The sequence below is a fragment of the Triticum dicoccoides genome, chromosome 3A (assembly GCF_002162155.2).
Source record: "Triticum dicoccoides isolate Atlit2015 ecotype Zavitan chromosome 3A, WEW_v2.0, whole genome shotgun sequence".
Lineage (NCBI taxonomy): Eukaryota > Viridiplantae > Streptophyta > Magnoliopsida > Poales > Poaceae > Triticum > Triticum dicoccoides.
This window is the reverse complement of record NC_041384.1, coordinates 358,598,087-358,607,782: the sequence shown is the minus strand read 5'-3', so window position 1 is coordinate 358,607,782 and position 9,696 is coordinate 358,598,087. Positions and strand designations below refer to the sequence as shown.

At 42.4% G+C, this 9,696-nt stretch overlaps 1 long non-coding RNA gene across 1 annotated transcript; it reads right to left on the bottom strand.

Moving 5' to 3' along the window:
* Positions 1 to 4,728: 4,728 nt before the first annotated feature.
* LOC119268190 lies at positions 4,729 to 9,156 on the bottom strand. Its single transcript, XR_005132984.1, has 2 exons — positions 9,060 to 9,156; positions 4,729 to 8,978 (listed from the first exon to the last, which is right to left on the bottom strand). It is a non-coding gene; the product is annotated as an uncharacterized LOC119268190 (long non-coding RNA).
* Between the last annotated feature and the right edge of the window lie 540 nt (positions 9,157 to 9,696).

Here is a 9,696-nt window from a genome sequence, read left to right as displayed (position 1 = left end):
TATGATATGGCCATCATCATCTTGTACTTGTGATATCCATCTCCAAAGTACTGTCATGATCACCATCGTCACCGGCGTGATACCTTGATCTCCATCGTAGCATCGTTGTCGTCTCGCCAATCTTATGCTTCCATGACTATCGCTACCGCTTAGTGATAAAGTAAAGCATTACAGCGCGATTGCATTGCATACAATAAAGCGACAACCATATGGCTCCTGCCAGTTGCCGATAATTCGGTTACAAAACATGATCATCTCATACAATAAATTTAGCATCATGTCTTGACCATATCACATCACAACATGCCCTGCAAAAACAAGTTAGATGTCCTCTACTTTGTTGTTGCAAGTTTTAGGTGGCTGCTACAGGCTTAGCAAGAACCGTTCTTACCTACGCATCAAAACCACAACGATAGTTTGTCAAGTTGGTGTTGTTTTAACCTTCGCAAGGACCGGGCATAGCCACACCCGGTTTAACTAAAGTTGGAGAAACTGACACCCGCCAGCCACCTATGTGCAAAGCACGTCGGTAGAACCAGTCTCGCGTAAGCGTACGCATAATGTCGGTCCGGGCCGCTTCATCCAACAATACCGCCGAACCAAAGTATGACATGCTGGTAAGCAGTATGACTTATATCGCCCACAACTCACTTGTGTTCTACTCGTGCATAAAATCAACGCATAAAACCTAGGCTCGGATGTCACTATTGGGGAACGTAGTAATTTCAAAATTTTCTTACGCACACACAAGATCATGGTGATGCATAGCAACGAGAGGGGAGAGTGTTGTCTACGTACCCTCGTAGACCGGAAGCGGAAGCGTTATAACAACGCGGTTGATGTAGTCGTACGTCTTCATGACCCGACCGATCAAGCACCGAAACTACGGCACCTCCGAGTTCTAGCACACGTTCAGCTCGATGACGATCCTCGAACTCCGATCCAGCAGAATGTCGGGGAAGAGTTCCGTCAGCACGACGGCGTGGTAACAATCTTGATGTTCTACCGTCACAGGGCTTTACCTAAGCACCGCTACAATATTATCGAGGATTATGGTGAAAGGAGGCACCGCACACAGCTAAGAGATCAATGATCAATTGTTGTGTCTTTGGGGTGCCCCCCTGCACCCGTATATAAAGGAGCAAGGGAGGAGGAGGCCGGCCCTAGGAAGAGGCGCGTCAAGTGTGGAGTCCTACTAGGACTCCCTAGTCCTAGTAGGATTCCACTTCCCATATGGAATAGGAAAAGAGGAAGGGAAAAGGAGAAGGAAGGGGGCGCCCCCTTCCCTAGTCCAATTCGGACCAGACCAAGAGGAGGGGTGCGGCCATCCTTGAGGACCTTTTCCTTCTTTCCCGTATGGCCCAATGAGGCCCAATACGTATTCCCGTAACTCTCTGGTACTCCAAAAAATACCCGAATCACTCGGAACCTTTCCGATGCCTAAATATAGTCGTCCAATATATCGATTTTTACGTCTCGACAATTTCGAAACTCCTCGTCATGTCCCCGATCTCATCCGGGACTCCAAACTTCTTCGGTACATCAAAACTCATAAACTCATAATATAACTGTCATCGAAACCTTAAGCGTGCGGACCCTACGGGTTCGAGAACAATGTAGACATGACCGAGACATGTCTCCGGTTAATAACCAATAGCGGAACCTGGATGCTCATATTGGCTGCCACATATTCTACGAAGATCTTTATCGGTCAGACTGCATAACAACATACGCTGTTCCCTTTGTCATCGGTATGTTACTTGCCCGAGATTCGATCGTTGGTATCTCAATACCTAGTTCAATCTCGTTACCGGCAAGACTCTTTACTCGTTTCGTAATACATCATCCTGCAACTAACTCATTAGTCACAATGCTTGCAAGGCTTAAGTGATGTGCATTACCGAGAGGGCCCATAGATACCTCTCCGACAATCGAAGTGACAAATTCTAATCTCGAAATACGCCAACCCAACAAGTACCTTCGGAGACACCTGTAGAGCACCTTTATAATCACTCAGTTACGTTGTGACGTTTGGTGGCACACAAAGTGTTCCTCCGGTAAACGGGAGTTGCATAATCTCATAGTCATAGGAACATGTATAAGTCATGAAGAAAGCAATAGCAACAAACTAAACGATCAAGTGATATGCTAACGGAATGGGTCAAGTCAATCACATCATTCTCCTAATGATGTGATCACGTTAATCAAATGACAACTCATGTCTATGGTTAGGAAACATAACCATCTTTGATCAACGAGCTAGTCTAGTAGAGGCATACTAGTGACACTCTATTTGTCTATGTATTCACACCTGTATTATGTTTCTGGTTAATACAATTCTAGCATGAATAATAAACATTTATCATGATATAAGGAAATAAATAATAACTTTATTATTGCCTCTAGGGCATATTTCCTTCACCAACCATATCCAACCCCCAAACAGCAAATGGCCAGACGAGTTAAATGGTCTTCAAAGCTGAAGCGAGCTTGTGAGACATGTTGAAGTAGAACTGGCAGCCCTCACACTTGTCAACTATTTCCTTTGCCATTTCATTTGCTCGCGGCCAGTAATAACCTGCTCGGTATGCTTTCGCCACAATTGTCCGAGAGGACACATGGTGACGACAGGTCCCCGAGTGGATATCATTGAGGATCATTCGACCTTCCTTTGGGGTAATGTATCATTGAGCAACTCCAATCACACTCTCCATGTACAGTCGACCACTCATCACAGTGAAGGCTTTGGATCGACAGACAATCTGTCGCGCTCATCTTTGTCTTCTGGAAGCTCTTTCCTGAGAATATATGCGATATACGGCACTGTCCAGTCAGGAATGACAACTAAAACTTCCATGATTAAGTCGACCACAGCTGGGATTTCAACTTCAGTCGGATCAATAGAACTCTTAGGTTGCGGAGGCTCTTCGGGATCCTCTTAAACTGATGGTGTGTGAAGATGCTCCAAGAACACATTGCTAGGAATGGGATCTCACTTGGAACCTATCTTTGCCAGGTCATCCGCTGCCTGATTCTTCAGTCGGGGAATTTGATGGAGCTCTAGCCCTTCAAACTTCTTTTCTAACTTTCTCAATGCACTACAATTATCAGTCATAGCTGGGCTTCTGACGTCCCAATCCTTCATCACTAGATTGATCCACCAAATCTGAGTCGTCGTAGACCATTAGGCGACGGACGCCGAGTGAAATGGTCATTCGCAACCCATACAGAAGTGCTTCGTATTCAACATCATTGTTGGAGGAATCAAAGTGAATCTGAAGGACATAACTGATTGTCACCCCGCGGGGATACCAGAACTACTCCAGCGCCAGAACCATTCAATATCTTGGATCCATTAAAGAACATAGTCCAATGTTCCAAGTGGACTTGAGTCGGTTGCTGTTGTTCGATCCACTCGACGAGGAAATTTGCTATTGCTTGGGACTTGATTGCTTTTTTTGCCTCAAACTTGATATCCAATGAAAGGAGTTCAATCGCCCACTTTGCCACTCGACCAGTTGCATCTTTGTTGTTTAGAATTTCTGACAATGGAACATCGCTGATGATTGTGATAGAGTGATCTGAGAAATAATGTGCAACCCTCTTCATGAACACTCGACGGATCACCGCCGTCGTCGTCGCCGTCGTAGCGACGCATGCCAGGCGAGCGACGTGGCGTGTCGACCATTAAGACCTCCGCTGCGGGGTCACTGCTATCGCATTCGGATAGGGTCTCGACGGAGTCAGTCAAAAGATCAAACAGGCCGTAGAGAGATTCGTCGGGCTCGATTGCCGCGACTTGAGGGGTGACCGGCTGTCGTGCCACCGCATGCTTCTCCCACCGCTGAAGCCGCGACCGACCGGATCGCTTGCGACGGCGAATAGCGGGGAGCAAAGACGCCGCGGGTGCCGACCGATACTGAGTCAACGGCTGCCGCAGAAGGACACCACGAACGCACGAGTGAAAGTGTGTCGCCCGGCAGACGTGGAGTGCCTCGATGTCGAGGGAAGCTTTCCGAAGCCAAGCGGAGTCGTCGGCGATGAAAACAAGCGCGCCGAGACGAATGTCGCGGCCCTCAGCCAATCCTCTGCCGAAAACCATGACGATAGGACTCGGAGAAATCGCAATCTCACCGGAAAGTCGCTAAGACACCTGCCCACGATGGGCGCCAACTGTCTTGGTTCTAAGTCTGACAGTAGTAACGTCCCCTCTTTACGTACATTGAACCCTATATAATGGGGGATGGCTGGGGTCCTGCTGCACTCTATATAACCCACCCCCTCCTCTGGGACAAGGGTTCGCACCCCCTGTAACTTCACGCATAATCCAAACGACCAGCCTCCGAGCACCGAGACGTAGGGTTGTTACTTCCTCCGAGAAGGGCCGAACTCGTAAATCTTGCGTGCACAACTTCACCGTAGCTAGGATCTTGCCTCCTCATATCTATCCCCATTCTACTGTCAGCCTTAGAACCATGACAATAAGCTTTAATGTTTTCTCAAAAAGAATACTTTTTGGGTATGACGGTACAACTTGCGTCTTCAATTCAAGGCATGACAACACAATCAAATAGTTTTTTAATCATGTCCTAAGTTCATGTTGTGAGTTTTTAGTCGTTGTTGTAGATCAACTTCACATTCTCAATTGTAATCTTATCATATTCTTAGAGTTTCATCTTTCTCACAGAACATAATCTGCACTATAATCCACGTCCTTAATTTCAGGTGTGACAACACAATCAAATACTGTCTCTGTCCATTAATTTAAGATGTTTTTCATACTTTCCATATAAAACATCTTATTTCAGGTGTGACAACACAATCAAATACTGTCTCTGTCCATTAATTTAAGATGTTTTTTAGACTTTCCATATAAAACATCTTATATTAATCAACAGGGGCAGTTGTGTTTAAGTTCAGATAGGGCCCTAAGTTCACCCTGCGATTTTTCAGTCGTCATTGTACATGAACTTGCCATCCTCAATTGCAATCTTACTCTTCACTAAACATATGATTTTATGTACTTGCATATAACTACACCACGGGGGTAAAAGGTACTCACAATATTTGTCTTTTCAAATGAAGATTGGAACTTAAAATCCACTGGTCCTCGAAGTTGATCTCTTTTACTTCTACAAGAAAGACGAAATTTTGTAAGCAGAAAAAACTACCAAAATCATAAATCTTCATAACCTTGAGCAGTACTCTAGAATGATTTTACAATATCTCATCTTCTTCAATAATATGTGCATTCTCCATTGTGCAAGAAGAAACAAAGGAAATAAAAGGTGGGCCACATAGCAAAAATGTGTGAAATCTTCCAAGTTTGTTAAAAGAATCAAATATGCAATACAACAGGCTGATCCATTACTATCCATGATCTTCAATAGGTGGCATCATAGGAAGAAAAAAAAACTTGGATTTGAGATTCAAGTAGGCACACGCGGGTTTGTGATTTAAGCTTGGACGAGGGAAATATTTCAAATTATATCTTACTGATGTCAATCCAGTCAATAAACAATGAAAAGTTAGGACAGGAGAATGAACTGCAAGACAAGAAAAAGAAGAAAAAATGGATTATACATGGAGATGTGCCAGACTGCACAATTATGCCAAAAGAAGAACCTCTGAACCACGTGTGGGAAGAAAATCTTTACAAACGTATTTCCTTATGTGTATTATCATCCACTATCTTTACTTACTGTTCTGAATTCAACTGCTAAACTTCTCTTACACGATGCACGACTGTAATAAGGTATATTCAAAACAGTATTATAGCTTGCTTCTGCTTTGCACATCAATTGTGCTATCTATGTGTTCCATTCTTTCCATGCTTACAAAAGTTTATTGAATAACCCAGTATATTTGATGTACAAATATACACAGTTTACCGTATGCAAATGGTTATCACGCCCGTCGGCCTATGCATTTCCATATGATCTACAGCTAATTTAAAGTGGTGTATTAAAGTAAAGAAAACATGTTACATTTGTTCTTGCAAAAAAACTATCAATTATTTCTTTGTCAAAAAAACATGAGAACACATTTCCATATAGTATGGCTTAACAAAGACAGAGGCAAAATCAGCATTTTTGAATTGCCGCAGGGAACCATATCATGTACAGGCATTCAACAAGGACTTTGACAACTACTACAAGTAATAAATTGCACATGTCGCAGAAAAATTGTCTCATTTCTAATAAATGGAATTTATGTTTATGCAGGACTGGTAATTTAACAGAGATAGCTAGATATGTAACACTATATGGGAAAAGAAAAAATACAAAGAAAGAGCAATGCAGAACCAGTGACACAAAATAATTCAATAATAAGTCAGGCTAGTACGACTAAGAGGTAAGTAACAAGAAAGTTCAATCAAGATCTACAATTTGGATATTCATGAACCTGGTATTTCTTTTATGCACGCGTACATGACTAAAAGTAACACAATGTGTACAACATAAAAAACAAGGATAGGGAAAGAAACTCCATAGATGTAAGTTCAATGAAATTTGTTTGTTTAGTATGAAGAACAACCAGACATTACAAACATTTAAGTTGATGCTGAATTCAGAAACTTGAACAGGACATCAGAGAGGACGAATATGGAAATTCGGCAACGTCGGAAACCCAAGCTGCAAGTGTGAGTGATGTGATGCAATTCTCTGTTACGAAGAAACAATCTCAGGTAGAGCGAGAAGCATACCATCTTTCGGGCTAGGCTGCCAACGGGGCAAGGTTGACTTGTCACCATTAGGAGAGCCGCCGGCTAACCTTACGAAATTGTTAAGGAAACACAACCGAAGGTGGTGGAAAAACTACATGCAAAATATCAGTTTGAACAACTCCATGTTTGCTTTCACGTCAATGGGAGGAAAGGTAGACACAGAAATAAACAATGGCCGCAGACGTTATATATTTGTACTGAATGGCCAAAAATACCACAGAATAGGTACTCTATTACCTGAAGGTAAGGATGAACCACGCACAACGCAGTTGTACACATATGACACTATAAATGAGGTAAAATCAGGATTGAAACGTCAACATCAGAAAACAAAAGGGAGTCAAGAGATCCTCACTTCGTCGGGGGCCTTAAAAATGTTGGATAGAGATAATAGACTAGCAAAAACACTCAGAATGGCAAGGGATAAATTTGGAAAGGTGACTATCACAACGTGAGATTAATACGACATGACATGCCATCGGCAACTGTAGTTTCAGCCTTGATTGTGAATGATACAACACAAAATAGAAAAGGACAGGATAACATTATTCACTACAAAGACATGAGACCGAAGAATATCAGAGAACCATTCAACATTCATGCCTATGCAGTATCAATTATTATTCCCCAACGGAGAATATGTGTAGAGAGAAAATATACATTACACATTAAAAGAAGGTGCAAAGTGGAAGAGAAAGCATATAACATTGTTGGAATACTATGAGAATCATATACAACAATGTACTAACCTGTCGAAACATTTGCTGGTGTGTGAAAAGCCTAAATTGCAGTTCATTGCCCTTGCATACATTTTGCAGTACAAATAGCTAGACTAGATAGAAAGACAACAAGGAAACCTAAGAACAGAATTATATGTTGGCCTGCAAGACACAAAAGAAATACAATGGTTGACCAGGTATGAAGGAGAATACTACTGCCATGTGCAATCCAGCTTCACATATATCCCAAGAAACAAAGCACAAAACTACCATGATGCTATATCAATATGTCAGTGGCTTGGATACACGGACCTATTTGTGACATTCACATGCAATGCAACTTGGCCACAGATTCAATCTATGCTATAGGAAGTAGGCCAAGCAGAATCAGTAAGATTTGATATTGTTGACCGAGTGTTCCACATAAAGCTCAAGGAGTTCATGACAAATGTAAGAGAAAGGGAATACTTTGGAAAAACACGCACAAGTAATACCCTATTGACTTTATCACACCTATTATTTTCTTTTCTATAGAAAATGAACTGACAACGAGGATGATGTGGTCAAGAACATAGTCTACACAGAAATATTCTGAAGGCAGGAACCAAATAGGCACTTATAGATGCTACTAGCCTTTTTATATAACCATAAGTACATGGAGCAAAAATGACTTTTCTATGCTAATAACATGATATGGCGGGACAGATATGATCTACTACTCCCAGAAGTATTCGAAACATGCATCAATGTTCAATGGACATAGCTCAATATTATCAATTATCGACACTACGTATTATCGGATATTTCAAGCTTATCATATTGTGCAATTTTTTTGCGAGGGAACATTGTGCAATATAACAGTGACCGCATCCATGGATTGTTATAGTTAATATGCAAAATGTAATAGCAACTCTTTTCATATCACTTATTAAAATTAATTCTATCATTGGGAAATCTTAAAACTATAGCTAATCACAAATAAACTAATTATTTATTACATTTGTTGAATATGAACTAGGGCAGAGGGGCCTCTACCGATGTAAGTCCCAAGTACAAAAAAGGTGGAGGGGGCACAAATTAATTTAGATCTTTCACTAACAAGCTGTACCTTAATGCACATCATATTGGTTTAGCCATACACATGTAGAGAAAGGGAGAAAGACATGAAAAGGGAGAAGGGGGACCTTTAGGTGGAAGAATAAGTTGCCGAATTCAGTCTGCAAGTGTCGAGGATGAAGACGACCTGCCCGGCTGCCTAGCTCGGGGACAGCCACGATGCAATGAAAAACAATGCCGCCAGCATCCTCACAACTAATGTGGATCCAAGCTGGCTGCGGGAGACAAGATCCACGCCCACATCTCCTCGAAGGATGCTGACGACAATGAAACGGCCAATATCAATAAGCTCACATCCTCCATGGCACAGCTTCTCATCGAGCCCTACTACCCATCCGTCGCTGTTGACCGGCCTGAGAGATCGAGGATGCGTACAGGGAGCCAAGCCCACCCCGTCGCCGCACCAGTGAGCCGAGCTGCAGAGGTGCGTGCAAGTGAGGACGAGCAAGGTCCCGACAAGGAATCAAGAGGGGAACTGAGGTGTTGTTGGGAACTACCGCAATGCTCGGCTGGAAGAATTATGCAGCGAGGGGATGGAAGGAGATGAAAAGGGGGAATATCCCAGAGCTACGTGTGAGTGTGTGAGGGTGCGGGTGCGAGTGCGAGAGAACAGTCCGGCTTCAACCAGAAAAAATGTGTGCAGTCGGTATACATCTTTGTGATCCTGCTCGGCTTCCGTTTTTTGCGAGGAGATCCTGCTCGGCTTCCACCGGAAAAAAACCATTCATTCATTAAAAGACGACTATAATAATTTCTGCCTCCATTTCAAAATAGATAACCCAATTTTATACTAACTTTAGTACAAAGTTGAGTCATCTATTTTGGAACAGAGGAAGTACTTATCAGATTGCATGGAGTCCATATACGTGTGCTCAGCCTAAATTATACTGTACGTGTAAAATATTCTGAATAGTACACGATCATAAAAAAACATCTCCAACTGGTACCAATCATTGTTATTTGGACTATGAATATGAAAGTATCATTTCATGTCAAGCCGTTAGAAACTATCATCAATTGTGCGGACCGACCCGACAAACCACGGTTAGAGCAAGGCGCCCCCAAAGAATTCAGTGAGAAAGTTTAAGCTCAATATTTTCCCAAATATGAAACGATAATTCCTCTTATCATCAA